Source organism: Protopterus annectens, chromosome 1.part0 (assembly GCF_019279795.1).
Source record: "Protopterus annectens isolate FY-2018-M chromosome 1.part0, PAN1.0, whole genome shotgun sequence".
Taxonomy (NCBI): domain Eukaryota; kingdom Metazoa; phylum Chordata; order Ceratodontiformes; family Protopteridae; genus Protopterus; species Protopterus annectens.
In genome coordinates this window covers 479,986,950-480,012,990 of record NC_056725.1, presented here as the reverse complement: position 1 = coordinate 480,012,990, position 26,041 = coordinate 479,986,950, and positions in this window count along the sequence as shown.

Sequence of the window (26,041 nt, the reverse complement as noted above, 5' to 3'; positions counted from 1 at the left end):
AGGTTCTAACCTTGATTTTGTGCAATGGAGCGACAGTGTCTAGGAGTTGTAGAAATGTTTTGTTGAAATATGCTACAGCCTGGTCAAGTGGGAGGGTTTTTAGGGGGGTCAAGTCACAGTTACAGAGTAAAGTACTGAGGACCTCAGGAGAAAATTTTTCTGTGTTTCTACTGGATTTGTAGTTAGTGGTTTTACATATGCTTGTTCTACTACGTATAAGGTATATTATGTTGTGGTCACTTAAGGAGTCTGGGAGACTGCCTGTGTGGGGATACAATGTGGGGGTTTTAGTTAGGACCCAGTCAAGGATGGATTCCCTTTTAGATTTTTTATCACATCTAGTTGGATTTTGGAGTAGCTGCTGGTAACCATGGAGATTTATTAGAATACTTGTTCCTCCTCTCCCCTCAGGGTGCTCTTCTAGTTGCTGTGTCAGTGCAAACCCAGATCCCTTCACTGCTCCTCCCACAGAATCCCAGACATAACCCTAATTCCATGTGGCTCCCTAACTTGTCAGAGTCAACACTTGCAGTGTTCATAAGATATGCCTGGAAAGCAAGGGATTCCATCAGGGACAAGAGGCAATGCACCAGGAGTTGTCATGTATGGAACAGTCTGTCAGCTATACATAGCCCCATCACCCCTACCATCATGCTTAGATATACAGTTCAGCTGAGGAGGAAATGAGGAGGATGGACCCACCCTGACCTTTTAGAGAAGCTCATCTCCCAGCCCTACCAGCCTGGCAAGCTCCCGTCTCTACCAGAATTCAGCAAGAACTCTGCCCAGCTTGTCCCCCCCCCACCCCACAGGATAGGCACACCCATCCTCCACCCCTACACCATTAAGCACACAAGACACTAATAAGATTCAGGGTGCCTGTACCATAGCTAGGACTGTTTCCATCTATACCAATGGCAAGACATGATGTAATCTTAACTTCAGAAAAAACAGTGTTCATTTGTCATCAGGCAATTTGATTTTGGGAGAGTTTCATCAACTGATCATAGCAGAATTCATAATCAATATGCATACCATGACTTACATGGTATATGCATAAACCTGAAATTCCCAACTGCCTTAGGTTTTGGTAAGCTGCATAAACTAAAGCAATTCAAAGCCTGTACTATACAGCTTGGAAGAGTGTAGTATAAAACCTTAAAAAACTGAAATGTACATAGCTGAAAGAGTAAATCATCTAAACTAAGCATTCTGACATGCTAGCAAACACAGCTAGGTTTCTAAATAATATACCTATCAGTGATACATGCAAGATGTCATCTGTACTGGTCCTGTTAGGTCATCTGAGTGGTACTTCTTGGAAAAAACATAAAGTCAGTTGGAATTGTGTGACTGGCCCCTACTAATACAAATAGAAAGTGACATGCAAGCATATCATTGCCTGTATGTCTGTGACACCAGAAGCAGCACTGATACAACAAAGTATTACACTAGTGCTCCAGAGAATCACAAGCTACAAATGGATCATTTTCAGAAATTCTGGAATTCTTGATAATGTTGGAAGAGATTTCCTGAATGTCTTACCACGTGAAGGAGAAGCAGAAAAATGTGCTATTTACCCATAATTTGAATGCAACACTTGTAAATGTCATCTCTAATAAAGACTGGTGTATGGCTCTGCCCAGACCTAGACAGGATTCAAGTTTCAGAAGATAAGCTAACTGGTGCACTTTCTGGGAAAAGAAACATAATGCACTTTTCATTCAACATCATACATTACTGTGAATATTCTTGCTAAGATATCATCCCTACATAATGTAGAGGAAAGTTTTATGAAATTCATCTGCATCATTTACATTATTTAGTGCAGATCTGGATGGAACTGCCCAGCTGTTTGGTGTAGAAGGATAAAACTCAGATAGTGCCCCGGATGCTAAAAACCAGGTAGAGTGTTGAACAGAGGGACTAGCACAGAAGCATAGCCTAGAGATGTGATTGGCTGCTTCACCATATGAAGTCGAGGCTTGCAGGTTCATAGTTAAGTACAGTGCTAGCTGCCCTGGTAAATCATGTACAGCGTAGATCATTTTCCCTTAATGAGAATCAAATGATGCACCTCTTGAATATGAGCTAAACACCTTAACCATTATGCCAACCCCCAACAGTAGCAAAGTTGCAGCCAATAACCTGGATGACAGAGTGGCCTACCATTGCCATGATGATAGGCCTCATTAGCATGTAGGTGCATGTATTTACATGCACAGGGAGGGTACTGTAGGTCCCATCAACCACCAGGTAGAGTTGGGGTCAAAGACAGAAAGAGCCTCACTGCTTGGACAAAACATCTCTTTTGTTGCATGGATGATGACCTGCTCTGATCAGCTATCCCCTCCATGCCAGAGACTGCTTGATATCTGGGAATGAATGAGTCTGAAATCAGTAGGGAGGAGGATGACAGCTGACAGACATGGAGAGAAAAAGAAACACCTGGGTGAAAACTTTGGACGTGATTAATGGTTTATGGGAGGTGGCATAGGCAACATCAAAGAGACAGAATCACATTACTCATACAAATTTTAAACTGGAGCATCCTGGCAGGTCCAGTGACTCTTTTCAAGGCAGGTCTGTTGCATAGACACTAGGAAACAGCCATACTCTTCAGTGACAACTGCAACACACTGTTTAAGATCCACCTGAACTCCCACCATGACATCTCATTAGGACAGCATTTCCAGCTGCATGACTTCCACCCCCTAGCTGCACTGTAGTATTTATACATAAGCCTAATGGGCTAGTGTTGGAAAGAACCTGCCACCCTTCAGATTTTGGGCAACAAAGATGAGTGGACAAAGTACTGTGCAACATAAATTATGCAGATGTGGGAATGGGTCTTTAACTAAACTGTTCACTGAGCTTAAGAAATCTTCCTAAAAGACAATGTTGTAAATTAGAGCTTTCATAGGAACTATGAGCGCACATAAAATGAAACTTCAAAGAAACTTAAACATCTCATAGCGCAAGAGATGCTTGTAAATGCTCTGCTTCAGGTCACACAACCTAGTCTCCCTAATCTCCAACATGTACTGCCTATCATTTTTGCTATAATATCTCTTCTCTAACTCCTAAATAATGCTACTGTAACTGATGTAAATATTGTACATAGCAGTTTCTGTTGACTACCTTCTTATATCATTTTTTTCTATTGTATATTATACCTTTATTTTTAGTGTGCTCTTTTATTGTACAAATGATTTCTATCTTTTCCACGTGATGTTTCTTCACATTCTAGGCTAAGACTGAAATTGGTCCAGTGGGATCAGTGCTCTCTCTAGTTATTAAACTGTATGTATGAATGAATGAATGAATGAATGAATGAATGAATATAGTTTGTGCATACCTCTCAACTTCCTAGAATGAAAACTCATAACACTGGTCTTTAAAGGTTATAGCAGAGGGTCACAAAGAAAAAATTGTTAGTTTTAACAATAAAAGATCTTTATATACTAGACCTTATATAGTTAGTGGTAGGGGATTTTTATATAGGCTTAGTTTATTTATTTAGTAAAGAATGTACCACTCACAGGTCAGAGCACCAGCAGAATTAGGAAGAGCAAGGGTAAATCTGAGGGCCAAAATCATACAGCTATGCCTAAATCATAGCAGTTGAGTGCTTTCAGTTTATGTAATCAATACCCTCTGAAACAAAACACACGGAAGCACACCAGATCAAAGAGAAATGAATCACACACTTTGAGTGATGTTGAAGATGAGCACCATACAACCAAACCCCCTGTACACTTTAACTATCATAAACCACCCTGGGGTTGCATAAATGTGGAGTGAGTTGAAACATTTCCTTTAATACTGTTTGTTCATTCAGGCATACTTAAGTGGATTTTACTTAAATGGGCATCAACTTCACAAACAAAAATGTATGCAAGCTCCTAAAAAATGTTAAGTAATGCCGTGACTAATCATAACAAAAGTTTATCAGACTTTGGTCTGTTATACAAATACATAGACATGGATCCATTACTGCAGTGGTGGTGCTGCGGTAACGTTGTTGCCTCACAGTAAGATGTTGTCCTGTTCGATTCTCAGCTAGAGCATCTTCTATGTGGAGACATGCGTGAATGGGCATCCCTTCGTTGAAGGTTGTGCATCAGGGCTGGCAACTCGGCATGTAAAAATCTACTGCCAATCATTAGAGGACTGGAGTTCCACTGTGGTGACCCCTAATAGGGAAAAGCCGAAAGACACAACAACAACAATAGACATGGATCCATTGTCTATGACACCTATGTAAAAGCCAAACTGTCCCTCTCCTGAAAAGGTGGAAAACTGAGAATTGCATCCCATTACTAAGCAGAACATAAGGTAAAAAGATAATTGTGCTCATTTGATATCACAAGCTGAACAAAGGTCATACTTTTGCTCTGACAAAAGAAATCCAACCTGTAGGTTGGCCATAAGGACAAAGTTAGCTAAGCTCTACTTCCAACTGGTTTACTACTTCATTTTAGGAATATAAGATGAGTTGAAGTGATGTAGGAAAGTAATACTTTCAGAGAAAGGGTGCTAAAAAGTATAAGGTTAAATTCTATTATGGTAAGATTATACACAAAATATTTATGAATCTAATTGTGCTTGCTTTTTAGTCTATATCTCCCTCTAGCACCAGAAAGTAAATCATCCTATGATGATAATCCTTTATTTGTGAAGCCTCAATCATAGCAGGATGTTTACTTGTACTGGTGTTGATAATGCCCAGTTCCCTCTATATTTTGAAGAAATGCAGCTCAAGCCATACATGGTAAAGGGGACATTAGGTTCCTGACTGATCCCTAGCTTTTTATTTTTAGTTTAAACATTTGCTCACCAGGTAATCCCACTGGGCACAAGTGTCTCTTTTTAGGGATGACCCAGAAGCACTGTGTTGTCAAATGACTTGCTGAGAGCCACACAGTAGGTAAATGGAGTGGAAAGACTCACACGCTGTACCCTTGACTAAAGGAAACAGCTTATTAACAGTTCAGAACTTTAATCCTCTGAGTATATGAGACTCTAAAACAGGACATTTAGGTCAATAATAGTTACTCCTAGCCTGTACAAAGGTTGTTAAGGCAGAGTCTGACATTCTCCAGAAGTACTGAGTAACATATTTAGTCCCTTAAGTGCAGATGTATAAGCAATGTTCAGTGCCATGTTTCAGTTAAAACAGCAGCAGATAATACGGGGAAAAATAGCAAAACCTAAACTGACCCACATTGCATGGACAAGAAGTCAAACTACTCTAAAAACGTAGCCTTAAGTAAAACAATTTGATAAACAGGAATTTTGACTTTTACACCTATCCCTCATTTTCAACTATGTGGCCATCTACAGACTTCACAGAATTGTGAACATATTCAGTTTTACAGCTGTGCACCTGAACAATGCATACCTCTGGCACCAGTGTAGTCATCCATGTTATCATGAGCAAGTAATACACACCTGTCCAACAAGGCTTTAAAAATTAAATGATATGTATGAGAGCACAGTGGTACAGGGCCTAGTATTGCTATCTCACAGCTCTTGTTATCTCATTCAGTTCATGGTCACGTGCCCTCTGTGCAAGTTTGATTCTCTCCTTTCCTCCAACATCCAAAAGATATGCTATAGGTGAACGTTTGCTCATCCAAAATGCCACAGGCGTGCAAGCTGCCTGTAAGTCTGTGTGTGTGTGTGTGTGTGTGTGTGTGTGTGTGTGTGTGTGTGTGTGTGTGTGTGTGTGTGTGTGTGTGTGCGCGTGTGTTTTTTGAATAGGCTGTGCCTCCCCATGACACTCAGTTGGATAAAGTGGGTGCAGGTGAATGAAAGAATGAATGAATGAATGATTGAATGAATGAATGAATGAATGAATGAATGAATGAATGAATGAGTGATCTCCAACTTGCAGAAGAGTTAAATGCTGTACTCATAAGACACTGCTACATTTGAGAATGTGTCCGCTCATTTTTCAAGATGTACATTTATAACACCAATATGTATTATGACAGTAACCTATATGAGTATGATCTCTCTCATTTCTACATCATGTCTGTATCCTGTTTTATATCTGGGCTGTGGCTGAAAAGTGTCAAAATGAATCAATATGCCCATCTGCATACAAACAAACAGTAAGGGAATAAACAAACTGGTCAAATAAAACAAACAGTAAAGTAAATGTAGAAGTTATAACAGCTGAACAGATTACACCACACTTCTTTTACTGAAGTGACAGTACTGCATATTACTTACCTGTATTAACTAGACATTTGCTGTCTGTTCTCTGTTAGAGTTGCCACCTTTTCAAATGCCCAAAGAGGGACATTTTTTGTAGAAACGTCAGATTTTGCAGGGCAAAACTTACCGACAGCCAGTACAAAGGACAGAACTTCACTTTTTTCCAAAATAAAAGCTTATTCCTGTAGCATTTGAGTTGCTTATTCTGTTTCTTATAACATTTAGGTGTTTCAAATAGAACATAACTGTTTTATGCAACTATTATAGAAAATATAGGAGACATTTTTGTCCTAAAATCTCAGGACATTTACCATTTTTTCAAATTTTTTGCAGGACACAACTGCTCAACGAGGGACTGTCCCACACAAAGTGGGACAAGTGGTAATCCTGTTCTCTGTTAACCTGGTTAGTTTTGTTAGTTTCATTTCCAGAAAGCATATAGAAATTCTATGTGCATAAGAAGGCCTACACCAAATTTCACAAAAGCAGAGATTTTAGAAATCTGGTCAGTGCCAAAGAAGTAAGAATGAAGGTTGAGAAAACCAAACATAAACCTGCAGAACTAGGCTTATTCACAGCCTGAATTAGGACATAACAGTAGTAAATATATTTGTGGAAGGTTTTTTTTTTTTTGTTATACCATAAAGTGTGATCATTTCCCTAATACCATTCATTGTTTTCTTCATAAGCCAGTGTTTATAACACAATACAGATGCTAAATCACAGTATCTTCTAAACAGTTCTAATCAAAATATCCTATGAAAAACAAATATATTGTTAATTACAGTGATAATTAAAAGGTTTGTACACACATGGTCAGTAACTAGTGACTTATTACATTCTAACTTACAATACTGTCTTCAAATCAGTCCCAAACTTATAGTTTTTGCAATCACAACCAAGTTACGTATCATTTCATGAAAAGGACTTATTTATTCTTTAGAATGCAATGGGATATATACTCTGCATGCATCAAACTTCCATTGCTTAGAATTTGAAACACTGTGCTCTGTAATATCACCAGTAGGGGGAGCCTTGGGATAAGCAAAGCAAACAAATCCATTGACTGTGATTCATGCTGCCAGCAGGTAAGGTAAACTCTATTACATTATCACACAGAAAGGTCTTGCTCTTGCATATTTCCACATTTACTCTCTCACTCTCTCTCTCTTTCATATTATGCTGGCATTTAGTGTCTGACAAAAAAGTGACATTCAAGAAGAAATTCTGTACCAAAATTATAATGAATATCCAGACTTTACACAGTGATGTTAAGATGTGCCAATACCAGTACAGTCTTTTTCTAGTACAGTAATGAACCTAGCAAATGAGAAAAAATACCCACCTTATGAATAACAGTGGTCATTTTTAACCTTTCTCTAATTTATGTTTTCAGTTAGAAAGAAAGGCTAAGGCTTCCTTAAAAATCAGATTTAGGAAAAATATTCACTTGCTGCACTCAAAGTGAAGTCATAGAAAGCATAATACTAAATATATGAAAACAAATAAAAAATATATTTATAGTAACACTCTTATTATTGCTTTCCTGTTCTGTTTGGCTGCATTATGCTAAGTATGTCAAAATGAGCAAAATAAAAATCACACAAACAATTGACAAACTATGTTAAAGTTCAGACTATGGGGAAAGACAAGCTCCCCTTAGGAAAATGCAGTACAACAGTATGAAATTAGAAGTGTTTTCCAAAAACACTCAAATACCTAATTACATCAAAGAATGACTCAAATTTTACAATGGGCATCTTTACATTAAAAAGAGGTTGTTATATCTAAGAAAGTAAGTATATGAAAATGCAGAATTAAACCATGATCAGAATAATATTAAATAAATGACTTTTGTGTTTATGATAAGGTATACAATGATGCAGTTTTGGCCGCACTATTAAGTAAAAGATTATGAAATGTCATGGCTGCATAGTATTAAATCTTTTGCTAATCTGGTCCCAAAGTTATGCGTAAATGCTGCAGAATATAAAAGGTTCCAGGTGTTACTCCATATTTAAAAGTTATGTACAAATATGTGTTTCTACTCTCTTTGTTAAAGTTCTTTTCTTTTCCCTTCTCTCCTTAGGTCACACTATGTCTAAGTAGCAAGCTCTCTGCTTCACAGCCCCTGGCTTTGGACTTTAGTCTAAACATCTGACCACTGCATGGCGTTTTGCATAGTTGTTTCCTTGCCTATGTTCTTTTTTTTGTCCTCTCAGGTACTTCAATTTCCTCCCACTCCCTATAAATTTGATATTAAAGTGGCTACACTAAAATATTCATATGTTTTGTACTTACCCTTTTGGCCATTGTTGTGATTGAAAAGGGTCAGAGAAGGACCAGTTCACATGCCCAATTGGCAAATAAATAAATTAAACTTAAAAATTACTCTGCCTGGAATTTTACATGTAAATATGTAAATAAAAAAATAGTTCACAAATGAGGTTGCATTAATGGCTAAGAAATATAAGGAAACACAGAAAAGGAAGAAAATACTAACTAAATGAGAAAGAAGTGGAAATGCAGCCATAAAATCAAATGCCTGAAATGGGAAAGGCTAAACAGTTCAGTCAAGGGGTTAGACCTTTATGAATATTTAAAGGAACAAAAGTAAAACAAAAGGGATGAAAAGAAAGTTCAACTAAAAGACTATGGGGCAGCTAAGATAGTTAAAAGTTAGGACTGTGACGACATCTAGTCATTAGAAATACCAAGGATGTGTGACTGTGTGTGTGTGTGTGTGTGTGTGTGTGTGTGTGTGTGTGTGTGTGTGTGTGTGTGTGTGTGTGTGTGTGTGTGTGTTGAGGGATAATCCTTGTACTTTAACATGGGAAGGATCCTAAAATATGAGGGATATACAAGCCACTCTGTCCCAAAATAAGTCACCACAAAACAGCAGTCTAGATAAGTTCTACAGGATGAGTGGTCACAGTCCTTGTAGTGTAAGTCCTGAGAACAAATTTGGTAATGACACTAATTAACCCTTTTCAACAAATTGTGGAAAGCAAATAATGTTCCCATCACTAGAAGAAGATATATGTGATCCCTTTTTTCAAAGGTGAGAACAGGACTGAGTCAGGAAACTATCTGCTGATGACCTTGAGCTGAGCTATAGTGCAGATTATGGAAATCACTTCTGAATGGGAGATATTCAAATGTCTGGAAGCCACCAAACACCAGATCTAATGCAACACGGACTTCTACAGTAAGCTACTTATGTGAAATAAATCTAACAAAGATTTTCAACTGGTTACCAATACTTTAGATCAGAAAGTAGCCATATGCATGACTTGGACTTCAGCACAACACCTGATAAAAGATTTGACAAGACTAACAGGATGGTGAAAAGCACGGCAGCTTAATTTCATTAAAGAAATTCAAAACAACTCAAGGAAATGGAAACACAGAACTGGACTATAATATTATAAGGAAAGGAAAATGACACAATATAAAGGAGAGAAACATGAGTAGTTATATAAGGTAACCTAAAGGAAAGCACAAAAGACTGGAAGTGTCAGAAATGAAAGCAAATTTTATAGAAAACAGAACGTTATTAGTATCCATTTTATTCTAACTGGTTTTAAGACAAAACTTGGAGATGGGGCTTCTAGACACATCAGTAGAATAAGAGAAATCAGATAAAGGCAGTTCAAAGAGGAGAAACAAAAACAAGTCATGGTTTCTCTCCAAGCATTATAAAGATTTATTTATCTTTCCCTCAAAATTAGATGATGTGTATTAATTCCCTGACTGATTAACTTGATGCCATACGTACATGACTCAATTTAAACTAAACACTGCAAACACTGAAGATATTGCAGTTCTTGCAACCCTGAGAGATTATTTGTCTCTCCCACTGTCAAGGTATATATAGTATGGAGGAGGTAAGCTTGAATTTTCTCAAAAGGTGGGCAACCTGGGAAATACTGCCAATGCACAACTGACATTTCATGACTAGGTGTCAGTTGTTGTGAAGTCTTTTTACTTCCATCTGAAGAATCCAGGATTAAATGCATTATATCTCAATGGGATCTGTTATTTTTGTTCATGCAATTGTCTCTTCCAGTTTGGGCTACTGTAATACCCTAAACCTCGGACTATTTAACACTGAGCTGGAGCATTTACAAATGGTGCAGAATTCATCAGGAAGGCTCTGACTGGTATGTCACATTACAGTCATATTATGTCAATTCTCTACAGCCTTCATTGGCTTCCAGTCCATTATATGTTGGTTTTCAAACCTGGTGTTAGTATATCTCTACATTCATGACTTGGATCCCTGCTACCCAAAGGAGCTTATTGAACCCTACTGCCTTGCATGGGTTTTTCTTTCATCTTCTCAGGGTCTGCTGGTGTTTGCTCAGGTGAAACTAGAAATTGCTGTTTTCTACTCATTTCATTATCAGGCCCCTTACCTGTGGAACCCGCTGCCTTAGTCGCTTAGGGAGTGCCCCACACTTTCTGGCTTTAGGCAGGAGTTAAAAACACATTTATTTGCTCTTATGATGATTACAGATGACATCTCATGACTTTTCTGCTATTGCTGCTTTGCCTTTTACATTTGTTTTGTTTTAGACTGTAATGGTGTTTAGGTTTTAAGGCACCTTAATAAACTTGAACTTGAAAGTAAAAGTAACAACTTTATGTGTACACTCCCAATAAAAGGCAAAAGTGTTTCAAAACAAGCACGATAATAAAAGGGCAGAATCTGAAAATGCAGGATGAGCAGCTCAGATGAGGAACTAATAAATATTACTTCACAGAAAAAGTGGCAGATGATTCAAACAGGGTACAAAAACTCAGGAGAGAATCAAGAATACATTACTTTTCAGATAGTGTGGCATATGATTCAAATACAGCATAGGAATTCAAGACTACATGAGATAAAGTCAGTAATTATGATCTTAACAGACATAAGTGAAAGAAGAACTAAGTTATGTGTTAAGTAGTTTGGCAGGTTGTCTTGTTTGGCAAGGTACTGAAAAAACAGACAGGCACAGCATTCCTTATATGCTACATAAAAAAACAGGTAAGTGATCTGCAGATGCTAAAACATTATGCATTTCATGCAGGTAAGTTTGTTGTAATGTTCACCTTCACAGGAATCATGAAATGCTGCAATTGATGCTGACATCTATACCATAATCATGAAAGTGGGTGACTCATCTCCTCTGACCAGTCACTAAGTCAACAGCATAGCATATAATGCTTCCAAGATATGTAGCTAATGTGAATCACAACCAAAAACAGTACTGTTGGAAGGGTAGGACAATCAAGGCACCTACCCTGGACATTAACATACAGGGATGCCAAACCTTAAATATATATATGTGTGTGTGTGTGTGTGTGTGTGTGTGTGTGTGTGTGTGTGTGTGTGTGTGTGTGTGTGTGTGTGTATATATATATATATATATATATTCTCTCTGCTAAAGAATAACAATAGTGTATCACACAGCTTGTAAACTGTCCAGCTGTTACACTTCTGATTTTTAAAGGTAACTACCTTTAGAAATAAAAAAATGAAAGTTTATAAGCTGTCTATTAAGTGAGCTTGATCATGATTGCAGTTTAGATGGCTTGCAAACTGCCTGACTGTTACATGTCTGTGTTTAAGATAGCTACCTTAAAACCAGAAGTCTGATAGACAGATTACTAATCATATAATAACTGATCATCAAGAAGAGAAGCCATATTGTCAGTTTTCCATCATTCTAGCAATGAAGTTGAACAATGCTGGGGATGTATCCCAGGTCTAGATGTATTTTTAGATGAGATAGGTTATGCTCATTTATAAAAACTATACTAGTTTACAGATTATAGACATAATAACAAATCTCACAGTATATAAACCCAGCTAGATCATAAACACGCTAATGCCCATCTAAAAATACACTTGCCCTAGCATAAACCCCACAACATTGCTTTAACTCATTAGTAGAACCATGAAAAACTGACAACATAGCTTCTATACCTAATACTACTAACACAATAGTAGTAGGAGACTTTCCACCTACATGGAGAACACAAAAAATGACAATACACTAATGCTCAAAAATCATGGTCCCACTTAAACAGTATAAAAAACAACTAGCCTTAACCATTTTACTGGTAATCAAAAGTTCTGAACCTAGTCCTAAGAAATAATCCTGCAAAAATTCACCAACTAGACGTAAATTCACTTGCTGCAAGGAATGCTGGGATAGTATCACTGAAGTGAAAGACTGCAGTAGTAGTGTCCATCTGCTAAAATGGGGGACAGAAGAGTATCCAGTTATAGAGGAATCACATTCCTAAATTTCCACGAGAAAACACATGCCAAGATGCGGAAATGGATACTTCAGTGATGAGTTAAAGCACTGATTCAGGACAAGCAATGTGGATTCCGCCCAAGCCATGGAACAATGGATCAACTTTTGGTTCTTGCAGAGACACTAGAGGACTTATGGGAATTTGCCCAGTACTGTCTACATATGTTTCTGGGACTTGGAGAAGGCATATGATCACGTACCTGGAACACCCTGATGAAGTGCTAATAGAGAATGTCCCCTGTGTGCCTTTCACAGGAAATGTACCAGGCACAGCTGGAGGAATTAAATCTCACGTTTCACTTGGGACTGACTTTGGGATCACATATAGTTTGCTGGAGATAGACAAGTGTGGTCTACCATGCTCAGCTTGCTGCCACTGTGATCTTCACTAGAGAAAAATATTTAGAAAACTGATGGACTGAAATTTGTGATAATTAAGTTTTATGCCTAATTTATTAATGGTGATGTATCCTTTAGACAGACAATATGATGATTTAGAAATCATCATCCTCTCACAATACCACCAGAAAGTAACTATAGCTTGACCACAATGAGCTATCACATTAGCTCCACAATAAAAATATAGCTATCAACTTTAAAATGAAAGCACTGATCTTTTGAGTCAAGCCTCATCTTAACCTCATTTTGCCAAACCTGATTCTTTACTACTACTGCACCAGGAAACAAATGTGAAACTGTCAGTCACTTTAAAGAGCTTGTGATAGTGTTAGGCCATCTGCTTTCCTTAAGCAACCAAATATAACAAACTACAATAAAATCCAAAATCAGCAAACCTCTCTTTTTGGGCCAAGAAAACATCTTGTTCCTTTCACTAAGCCAAAGCAGCAAGAGGTAATGGTATTATTTTGCCATCATAGAACATGACCTTCTATTTACTGCCTCATCCCCTCTCTCCAATGAAATCCCCAAAGAAATCAACATCACTCCAAAATAACTTCAAAAGAGCAGCAAACAGAATTCACATGTTCATTACATTAGCCCCTTGTAAACAGCAGCAATGCAGCATTCTAACAAAAAAATGCTACACTGCAACTTAAATAAAAGCCAGATCAGCAACTAGATATTTTTGCACTCAAACCTTTGAAATGAGCACTCACTTTCCTTGTCCCACTATAACCTCTAGACACAGTTTAGAGAAGTCAATGTCCTAAGATGGCTGTGTAACGATACCAACCTGATTACTGTTCTAAGTGTGGAACTGTCCTCTTTCAGGGCCAGCCTTTGGTGCCCTAAGCAAAAGGGCTCCACAGAACCCCACCAGTACACAGTATCCCATCCTGGTCTACCTACACCACACAGATTACTTTTTTCTTCCTTTTTCTCATAGTGTGTCTTACTTTTCAGTTTTTTTTCCCTGTATTCATTCAACATATTTTAAAGAAACTATTTATTTACTACAAAAAATAAACAAAAGAAATACTGGAAAAATGCCCCTGCTGGAGCAGCACCCTAGGTGGCTGCCAAGTTGGCCTATGCCTAAGGCTGGCTATAGTCTCTCTAATGCCAAACTCTTCTGCAAACAACTAACAGAACACTTCAGAAACTGTCCAAAATGTCACTTTTAGCACATCACTTATAACATGATCCTCTCCACAAATCTCACAAGTCTTATTTTAGCAGTTTTGTAAAGTGCATATATACAGCTCAATTTACGTCTTGACCTTTTACACTCATCCTTCATATTAGTAATGCTTCAACTGGCTATGAAGTTCCATTTGTTGTACTTATAAATATTTATGCACAGTGTTCGAGCATCATAAATATTTGTGGATAAGGCCTGGTTATTTTGGATGTTTTAATTAATAAATCCAAATACTGGTGTATAATTATTGTAAATCCAAGAAAATACTGGAAGTAGGATGCATGCAAAAAATACATGTTTATTATCACAATCCAAAAGAAAAACAAAAATCTAAGCCCACTTGGCTTTGCAGTTCCATACAAAACACATAGTACTTCAAGATATTTTATTCAAGATTTGCAGTATAAACAGTCCCTTAAAGGACAACCATAACCACAGACTCAAAAAATATGTTTATTTCTTCATGGTTTGGAGTTTCCTACATGTTAACACCACTCTGGGATTATTTAGAGCTTTTTAGATATTTTTATACGCAATTTCTGACTCTGACCACATGGGGTCTGGCATCTTGAAATAATTCTGACTGTTTAGTCTGTCGCTAAGTATCCCAGAATGCATTGCTTGTCTCCAAAAAATTGCATCAGATCTGCCACATTTTCCCTAAAGCTCCTGTCAATCCACTGATTTTACAGGCATTCGCTGCTGTGTTACATTCACCTACTTTTGGTTAAAATTTTATCCTTTTTCAATGACTACTTCAAACACAAGCAGTGCAAATGCTACAGAACAGAACTGAAAAGTGCACTGTATTGCTCTTTCTTCTTAGAAATGCTAACTTGATTTCTTTTGTGAAGGCTGAAATCTAGTTCTTCAAGGTATCTCCCCTCCCCCTTCACACCTATCTTCCCAAGCTGTCAAAGAGCTAAGTGTAATTTGACCCATTATCTGCATGTGACTGACAGCTCACAGCAAGTGACCAGACTAATGTACTGTTTTCTTGTCAGCCTTTCCTTCCTTACAGTGGGAGATTTTTTTTGTTGCACTCCTCCTGTCAAGTTTAGAACCAAGCTCCATACTACTGGGAATAATCACTGTTTTGCAAAGCATCAAACTCCCACTTATTTTTCCTTCCTGTTTGGTTAAATAAGTAATAAATGATGCACTATAAACACAAAATATTTCACAGACTTGCATGACAGCACCCACATGCTTTTTTTAAGTGATAATTTAAGAAAATTACGATATTGCATACTTCTTGTAATCTGATGCATTGTTGTCGGTTAATTGTGACAGGCATCTGCTTCTTATATAAAAACATGCAATTAATGCCGACGCATGGTCATTGCAAGTTTATGCTCTTAGTTTTTGCAGCTGTTACTGTATTTCTGCCTGTACTTTGTCACATATCGGTAGGGCTCTTCAGAAAAGTGAGATTATAGTTTGACATTTTTGCTAGGTTAAGAGTGGGCTGGGAAAGGCAGCTCTGACATCACAATGTGGGAGGTCCACTGGCTCTTCTATACAGCATGCAAATCAGGTGGGGATTATATCACTTTGGGGGAGGAAACGTCTCGGTAGCTAGAACAAGAGCTCTGGCAGATGTGACATCATTATTTCAGAGCCAGCTAGAGGTTTTTCAACTTGGTTTTCAAAGTGAAAGTAAAACAGTAGGGAAAGGTAGGAAGCCTAACAGGGAAAACAGTTGAGTGGATTCGTTTTTAAAGCTGCATGGGTTATTTTTCGAGGCTGTATCAATGAACAGGGAATAAAAGAGACAGCAGGTTGAGCAATCTGCTTTAATATCCCGTTGTTGTCCTTTAAGGATACAGACTGCCATCAAAACAAGTCCAAGGTTGCAGGCCTCTCCCAAGTTCAGCTTCCTATTTAATAAGCGAGTGTTTCCACAATGTACCCCCCACAAACACAGTTTAACCCTGAATGGACACTCTCTCTCTCATACCATGCTTCTGGGGTCTTCCTCCAAATAATCCTTGGTAATTGTTATATGCATCCTTGATTGTCAAATAAAAACTTATCTAACAAAATATTGTGACTACTGCTATACTCTACACTAGAGTACACTTAAAGGTATCTTACACATTTTCTAGTCAGCATATTACAACTAAGCCCAAGAATATTACCAGGGATTCTGGAATCAAAATACTGGGTCATCAAACCTGGACACCAGCCAGCATATATGATAGCTAGGATAGGCTTGCGAATCATTGTATACTGAAAGGATTGAAGGGACAGTGGCCACCAGCACAGCTTTGTATTGCCATCAGTCTGCCTACATAACCATTGCAAGAGGGTGTGATTATCAAATTGAAGGGTCTGCCTAATAAACAGTGCTTAAAGGCAAAGAAAGCCCAATTTATTGCTAAATACTCTCCTTCAGTAACTATCTCTTTTCTGCATTAATCAGCTTCATTTTGAATGTCTTGGGATAGCAACTGCTCCTATATCTATATCAAACATGTTGGTATAGAAGGTAAATTCTTTAGGAAAATCGGGCATTACTAAAACAATATCAGAACCCAGGATCCGTTTTAGTTTATTAAATGCTCAAGCTGCCTCAAGAAAAGATTTTCACACACACACACACACACTTTTTGTAAGCTAAATTGTGTATTCCAAATTACCCATATTAGAAAAGTGGTTGCTACTTAGTTCATGTTTTAGTGCAAAGTAAAGAATGTTTTGTTGATTACTAGTGTGTGTGTGTGTGTGTGTGTGTGTGTGTGTGTGTGTGTGTGTGTGTGTGTGTGTGTGTGTGTGTGTGTGTGTGTAGGTACTACTCAGCTGGTGCTTAGTGCAGGGCAAGTTATGTTTGGTTCACTAATTGTTGATGCTTAGTACAAGGTAAATGATATCTGAAATGAGTACCACACCAGACTTTTCGTGCAGGTCTGGGTGTGGCTAGAATGACTGGCAGCACTTATTGCAAGATCTATAACATAGGCATGTGCATGAGCTGTCAACAGTTACTATTTTGGTGTTCTGAGGTTTCCAGGACTTAGTTGTTTTAAACAGCACTAGTATAATCAGGTCTAGTAATAAACCTACATTTATATTTATGAAAAACTCCCTGCCTAAGACTATTTACATGTATTTTTGTTGTCTAATTCATTTGTGTAGTGTTGTGTATTTCCTTTAGTTATGTCACAGTTGTGATGTAACAGGGCTAAGTATTATGGTTCGATGCTGAGCAGAATTACGATGCTAAGCTAGAATTGGGACTGGCATTGCCATACATTTATCTAAATAGTTGGGTCATGACCTGTTCATAAGTGTACACTGTTTATACTGATGGATTTACGTGATCATTTTGTTGTATATTTTGGTGTGGAGTGAGATTATTCAGAATTGTGCTGTGTAAAACATATTGCATTGATGTGGATGCTCCTGTATTGTTTCACTGGACAACAGAGCACATTGTTTTATGTTTAGGCAGAAAAAATGGTCTTTTTAGGGAAGATTTAATACACTAGTTAAAAGAGGTTCAAGCACATGGTAACAAGGGATACAAACTTGTTTCAACCATTACTAATAGCGTTTTCTTTACAGACGTGAGTTATAAGTTCTGTTATGGATGCTTGACATATGTGCAGATGTCAGTATACTTGTGAAATCTTGTGTGAGATCTTTGAAAGGTATGCCCTGCCAAATGTCTGTTGTTTGTTAGATTCCAATACTAGTACCTGATTGTAAGCTGATTGGTGGTTAAAGGTGCAACTGTTTATAAACACATGCACACGCGCACACACACACACACACACACACACACACACACACACACACACACACACACACACACACACACACAAAAAAAAAAAACAGGATGCAATTGCATTTGTTGCCCCCCTTTGTTATTTATTTTATTTTGTGTTTTATACAAAAAAGTTGGTTTCTGCAATATGAATGATATTGTTTTACTCAGCATTAGGGGGGAATTTTCTGGATGGATACATAATTTGTTTATTGTAATGTATGCGTGTGGAGGGGGAGACTTGTGCGTCTGAGTTCATTACAGATGGTAGCGATACCTAGGAGCTAATGGGGATGAGAATGAAGCCTGAAAAGTGAGTAAGTGTGCTGCATGCAGTTTGCATCATTTTTAGAATGTTTAGAGTCGTGCATGCTGAATAAAGTCTTCAACATCAACACCTCTTGGCAGTAGTAAACTGACCATCTGAGATATGCCAGATTATCTGCTTGTAGATTTTCTGGGGAAAAGTTGCACTTTAAAGTATTGTGATAAGGAATCTTGTACAACAAATTCAAGATGTAACACTCACATTGGAGACATTGATTGCAGTGTAGCTCATTTGTTAGCAAAATAAGTGCTGATACATTTTCTTTTGTTTTCCTTTTATTTTTGGAATATGTATGCACCTGTCTGTCAATCAGGCCATTTATTCAAGAAATGGGATGGGCAAGGGTAGTGTTTGCTACTGCGCATCCAAGGCAAGTATTGGATAGAAATGCTTAACTAAATGTTGTGTGGGTACACCAAGCATTAGGTAACCTTTCTGGAAATTCTTTGTTCAAGACCACATGGCAGAAGTAGCTAAGATGAAGACTGCATAACAACCCCCCACACTCCCACAAAACCAAAAGCACGTGCCTTGCAATCGATGACCTTATGGATTGACTGTAGTTTATTTATTTACTTGCAGACTAACTAACACGCTTTTAAAATTTAATATAGAAAACAACAACAGGATCCCAGCAACTCTGTGGCCAGGTAGTAGAATATTGTATCCATTTTAATTTCATTGGTGTTAACTTCTAAACTTTAGAAGAAGAAGGGGGAAGGTAATGAGGCAGTGCTCAGAACTTGTTCAGAGAAGGCTATAATATTTCAGATGTGGGTGAAGCTTTTAACTTACCAGTTAGATTCTGTTTATCTTTTGTTTATTCCTGAAATGTCTCTTGGAAGAACAGAGAGCAGATTTAAGGCATAATCCTGTATAAAGAAGGCAGGAGTACTTCTAAAAATGCAAAACATTTAATTTTAGCTTCTAAGTTCAAGCTATAATATAGGCTATTATTATAATAAGCTATATATTTTGAAAGGGTAGTAAAACTGGTTTGTTAGCTTGTTCCCTTTCCCCTCAGAGTCATTAGGTTTTATGGTGGAGAGAGTTTAGTGGAAACAAAAGAGATAGCATTATGCAAGTTATAAAAAAAATTCTAATGCTTTCCACATACAATTCATGAGGGGAATGTTTTTGTACTTTGTCTTGTTAATTTTAGGGCATTGTAAATGCCTTGGGTTATAAAACTTTCCTAGTTTATTGTAAGCTTAGTTTATAAATGTGCAAACACAGTAATATACAGGTATTTGTCTTTGAATATTTACATCGCTTTGATAGCAAGAATTCAGCAATACAAAACAAAAAAGATTAATCAAGTAGAAGCAAATCACACTCTAGCTTTACTTGAAATCTGATATATATATATATATATATATATATATATATATATATATATATATATATATATATATATGATAAAAAAATCTCCAAACTGATAGACAGAAGACCTTTGTGTCTTGAGGAAGAAAGTTGTGGCATATCTCTCAACTTCTTGGTTCAAGAATTCTGGTCAAAGCCAAGCTTAAAAGCCAAAATCAGGAGAATTTAGAAGAATTAATGTAATGCACTTCAATATTAATAGGACCACAGTTACTGCATCAGTGTGCTTTGTCTGAGCAATAAGAAGTGATAAACTCTAATATTATTGGATGACTACGGCCATCAGTGACTCATGAAAAAGTCAAACTTGTAGGCAGGACAGGGCAAAAAAAGAAGGGTCGATCTAGCATTCACTTAGGGATTTAGTTTGATGTATAACTCCGTGTTGTCATGCAAGTTGAGACATACTGGGTATACTGTTTAGCTTATTGTATTGTAAATGCTACTCCATAAGTGTGTTAAGATAAATTGTCAACTTCTTTGAATCACTGATGTATTCTTCTACAGATATTTATTTTGAGCTCTTCATGGAGCATGGCCCAGATCTGTATATATTCTGATGACCTGCCCACCTTTTTTGCTAACACCTGGGTGAATAACACCATACAACAGCAGTTTAAGCTAATAAATGACATTTCAATGTACAGTAGCAGCAGATCAGTAGGCAAGCATAGTTGTACTCTGCAGTAGTCAGATTTTGCAAACCAGTAAATAGTAACCAGGTTGTCATTTGGAATGGTATTTGAAGTAATAATAATAATGATAATAATGTCTTCTTTCGGCTTTTCCCAGTTAGGGGTTGCCACAGCGGAACTCCAGTCCGCTAATGATTGTCAGTAGATTTTTACGGTGCCGAGGTGCCAGCCCGACGCACAACCTTCAACGAAGGCACGCCCATTCATGCATATCTTTCAAACTAACTCAACCGCGGGGAGGACATGCAGACTCCACACAGAAGGCACTCCAGCCGAGAATCGAATGGGAGAACCTCTTGCTGTGAGGTGACAATGCTACCACTGCACCACCGCAACTATAATAATAATAATAATAATAATAATAATAATAATAATAATTCCTGTTTTTAGCAAGCTGCAGCAAACCAAGGGTACATTTTATACTTCTGAAGGTAGAAGCTTACAGTAGTGTAATTCATTATAGAGACTTTCAGAAGAGAATGCAAACTTAAAATTATTTTCTTCTTATAGTTTGAATAGTTAACTAAAAAATGCACTGTAGCAGTATGAATTAAATCTGCTAGAGATTATTTCCCATGTCATATGGCCCTTATTTTCTTGGTGGGATCATAGATTCTGAGACAGTTTCAATAACAGCTTTATTGCCTCTGAAGGTATTGTCCAGGTCGATGACAGCCAGATTCATGATATTTCAGCAGACCTGAGTAAGGGTAGAGAAAGATGGCAGATGGGTATTAAAGAAGCCTTGGAAAGGCAGTAAGCAACTTTGCAGTATAGTTTGGTGTAGTAACTGCTGCTGAAGATATATGGCTGAGGGGGAAAGTTTGCTGGTTGAAACAAGATGAAATGTTTAACTGAAGGAAATAAGTGCATCAAGCATTATTCGTGTGTTTTATTGAGTTGCAGGCAGAAAGGTAATCGGCAGCATTGTATTATGCTACTCAGATTCAGTAGCTGGGAATTGAGATCAGATTATTGGGTAAACTGGATAAGAGGATAAAAGATTGGCAGGGTTTAGGCTTAGTCATAAACTGCAATTAAATTAGACCTGTTTGGCAGGCACAGACATATTTATTCCTGGGGCTGGATCTACACCCTAAAAGGAAGTGGCTTTGCTGAGCCTATACACATTGAGAAGAGAAACTAATAACAAAACAATAAATGCATGTGAAAGTCCAGAGTGAGAAACATATGACAGGTTTGGGAATATCCTAGTACTGGGTGGGAGAGGACACCACATATATGGGTAAGGCACATCTGATGTTTACTCAGTAGTCACGTGATTAATAGTAATGCACTGAAACAGCAATAACAAGTTTAACTTAGGGTTTGCAACAGTGTCATGAAAGGTTATACTGAATACTGTTATCCCAATACTCCAGCATTATTCTTTATTCAGTTTCACAATGAAGCTCCTTAACTGTGTTTAAGCCTGAGTAGTTGATAATAAGGCAGTTCGAGGACCAAAATGGAGTGTTGACAAGGGGTGTTACTTGACTCTCCAGTACAGTTAGTGGTTCAGTGTTCTGTGGCAGCTAAGAAGAGTTAGCCAGTTCCAGATGGTAAGTACAGTAGATCCTTTATTAATGGCACATAGTGTTACACTAAGAAGATAACATGGATTATTATGCCATTCACAATGTAGAATTACTAATTTAACAATTTACTTGTACAACAGGTGGGCATCAATTTTTAGGAGGTGATTTAATGGAAAATGGTTTGCAGAATTCTGATTTAAGGAATGGTAATGAGTGTAGTCTGGCATCTATCTATCTGGGGCAGTACACATCAGGGTTTGAGATGCAGGAAAGCATAGTATGTTTTGGAGCACAATATGAGAATAGTCAGCTAGCGAGGTAAGCGCATGTTGGGGAGACTAGCAACACATTGCAAGTAAAAAAGTTTCAGAGTTTTATTTATTTTAATGTATTTTGTTTATATGTGTTTACCAAGGTAGAACACCGATCACAAATGACCAATGTCAGGCTCAGTTTATGTTGTGTATTAACAAAACCAAACTTCTACATCAACATAACATTAACACAGAAAACACGTGAATATAGGAAAATGTACATATACATAGAATGATAAATCGAATGCAGGAATGCATTTGTAAAAAAGATGCACTTTATTAATCAACGTTAAAGGAATCACAATGGTGTTTTTTTTTTACTTTATAAAGTTTGATTTTTCTTTTTATTTTAGTTTTTGAGTCACATATGTAGAAGAACTGATGAACACACTGCAGATATTAGAAGAGTACCAAGAGGAAGTATTTTCAGCTCTTACTTATGTCTTAAATGCTCCCGGTGAGAATTATAAGCTGATTTATTCATAGCTCTAAGACATAGTATCCAGTGTTAGAGATGGATTTCTGCTAATTATTCACAATTTATTTGCAGCATTGTATAAGGCAGTGGTTCCTAAACATTTTCAATTCTCGGCTCCCTTGCTGAATACAGGTTTTCCCAAGGTGCCCCCCCCAAGGCGTGCATAACGTGCATATTTAATTTATTTATTTGACATTTGTTTGATGAGGCTGTCCAACTGGAGTAGAAGACCTGGGGAGAAAACCTCAAAAGTACAATAAAAAGACAATTACCAAAAAAAGTATACATTCTGCTTAACAGCATAACACTGATCTACTATGGTTGAGAGGTAAGCAAACCTAATGGCAACCTTATTAACTTTAAGTTTATAAGATATTTAAAATCTGTCCCTATTATTTGGCTCTGTCCAGCACACCTCTCAACTGTATAGATTTTTGCAGGATGTCCAGATTGTTGCCTCATATTTTTGGTCTTTTTCTCATAAAATTGTTGTTTTCTGGCAAATCACTGGTAGATCACTGAGGTTGAAGTCAGAAAATAATGACAGACAGTTGAGTTTCATACTTCATACCCTACAGAAAATTCATGCTAATACAAAACCTGCATTTCTATCAACTTTCTAAGTGTGTGAGAGCAGTACTTAAAAGTGTCCCTATTTTGTGCCTTTGTACCCCCTACTATTTTTGGCTTTGTCCAGATTTCTTAATCTAAGAAGGTGAGAGGTATGTGTCCAGTGATATGGTCCAGACTTACACAGATCTCATTGCTGCTGCTGCCAGGGATCACTCTCACTCTTCACTCTCTCCCCCTGTGACACACACACACACACACACACACACACACACACACACACACACACACACACACACACACACACACACACACACACACACACACACACACACACAGTCACTTCCTCATTCATACCTGCATTCACTCACACATCACTCTTACTCTCCCAATCACACACACACACACACACACACACACACACACACACACACACACACACACACACACACAGGCACTTCTTCATTCCTGCATTCACTCACACAGCTCTCACTCTCCCAATCTCTCTCACACACAGAGACTCTTTTGCTTTCATGCATGCATTCACTCACACACCAGACAGACACACACACACACACACACACACACACACACTCATACAGGCATTCACTTACCTGATGGCCCAGTTCCAAGTGCTCCATGGCCCTGTACTGGTCCGCGGCCCGATGGTTGGGGGCCGCTGCTATACTTGATGCCAGTTCTGCTAAAAAGCTACAGTGTAGGTCTAGACTTAGTTTGCTGCAAACTAATAAGCTTAGCTGCAAAATAAACCACAAACTGTTTGCAGTTTATTTTGCAGTTTTATTAGTTCATGGCGCCCCTGTGAGGAAGCTGCGGCTCCCCAGGGTGCCGCTGCACACATTTTGGAAACCCCTAGTGCAAGGCATAATGAAGGGCCCTGTCCTGTAATATTATATTAATAAAATGATTGGTATCAAGTTTGTATTGCTTTTATAGTGCTACAGAAGCAATGTCAAATGAGTGGGTGCAGATTTCCAAATGAATGCTTTGCTTGTTTTTTTTTTGTTTGTTTAGTCATTTTATTTGGCACCTTGCTTGCACTTTTGGCAGCCTAGAGTTTCTGAATATTGAATATAATTACATTAATATTTCTTGGGGCATCTTTTTGGCCATTTTCTATGATGCACTATGGATGAATTTGCTTTCAATCAACTTGTTTATAAGGAACTGATAGTGGTTCTGTTATGCTGGCATATGAGTGACTGAACAATTTTTGTGGGAAAGCAAGTGAGCTGAGACATCCATTTGGGAGGGGCATTCTTTAGTTTGGGCTAGTATATTGGCTAGTGTGATTATAATCATACCTCTCAAGTGTACCTCACTACGAGGAACATAACTCATTTGGGGTCTTAAAAAGTTCATGTTCCTAGAAGTTCCTCAAAGTTCCACATTGAAAGAGTTTGTCACACATAATGTGTTAGGAATTTTTTTAAGTGAAATCCATGGTAAATAGAAATTATTCTTCTTTGTTTTCTTCTTCTTTCATCTGCTCCCGTTAGGGGTCGCCACAGCAGATCAACTGTTTCCATTTCTTCCTGTCCTCTGCATCTTGCTCTGTCAAAGCAACCACCTGCATGTCCTGTCTCACCACATCTGTAAACCTTATCTTAGGCCTTCCTCTTTTCATGTTACCTGGCAGCTTCATCCTTAGCATCTTTTTCCTAATATACTCTGCATCCCTCCTCAGCACATGTCCAAACCAACGTAATCTTGCCTCTCTGGCTTTGTCTCCAAACCTTCCAACCTGGGATGACCCTCTAATATACTTATTCCTAATCCTGTCCATCCTCGTCACACCCAATGCAAATCTTAACATCTTCAGCTCTGCCACATCAAGCTCTGACTCCTGCCTTTTTGTCAATGTCACTGTCTCCAACCCATATAACATAGCTGGTCTCACTACCCTCTTGTAGACCTTCCCTTTCACTCTTACTGGTACTCGTCTGCCACAAATCACTCCTGACACTCTTCTCCACCCACTCTACCCTGCCTGTACTCTCTTCTTCACCTCTCTTCCTGACTCACCATTACTCTGAACTGCTGATCCCAAGTATTTAAACTCATCCACCTTCGCCATCTCTACTACCTGCATCCTCACCATTTCGCTATTCTCCCTCTCATTCACACACATATATACTGTCTTAGTCCTGCTGACCTTCATTCCTCTTCTCTGTAGAGCATATCTCCACCTCTCCAGGGTCTCCTCCACCTGTTCTCTACTCTCACTACAGATCACAATGTCATCTACAAACATCATAGTCCACGGGGACTCCTGTCGATCTCATCTGTCAACCTGTCCATCACCATTGCAAATAAGAAAGGGCTCAGAGCTGATCCTTGATGTAATCCCACCTCCACCTTAAACGCATCCGTCACTCCCACCACAGACCTCACTACTGTCACACTACCCTCATACATATCCTGCACCACTCTTACATACTTCTCTGGCACTCCCGATTTCCTCATACAATACCACAACTCCTCTCTAGGCACCCTGTCATATGCTTTCTCTAAATCCACAAAGACACAATGCAACTCCTTCTGACTTTCTCTGTACTTCTCCATCAACACTCTCAAAGCAAACATCGCATCTGTAGTGCTCTTTCCTGGCATGAAACCATACTGCTGATCACTAATCATCACATCCCTTCTTAACCTAGCTTCCACTACTCTTTCCCATAACTTCATGCTGTGACTGATCGATTTAATCCCTCTGTAGTTACTACAGCTCTGCACATCACCCTTATTCTTATAAATTGGTACCAAAACACTTTTTCTCCATTCCTCAGGCATCCTCTCACTTTCC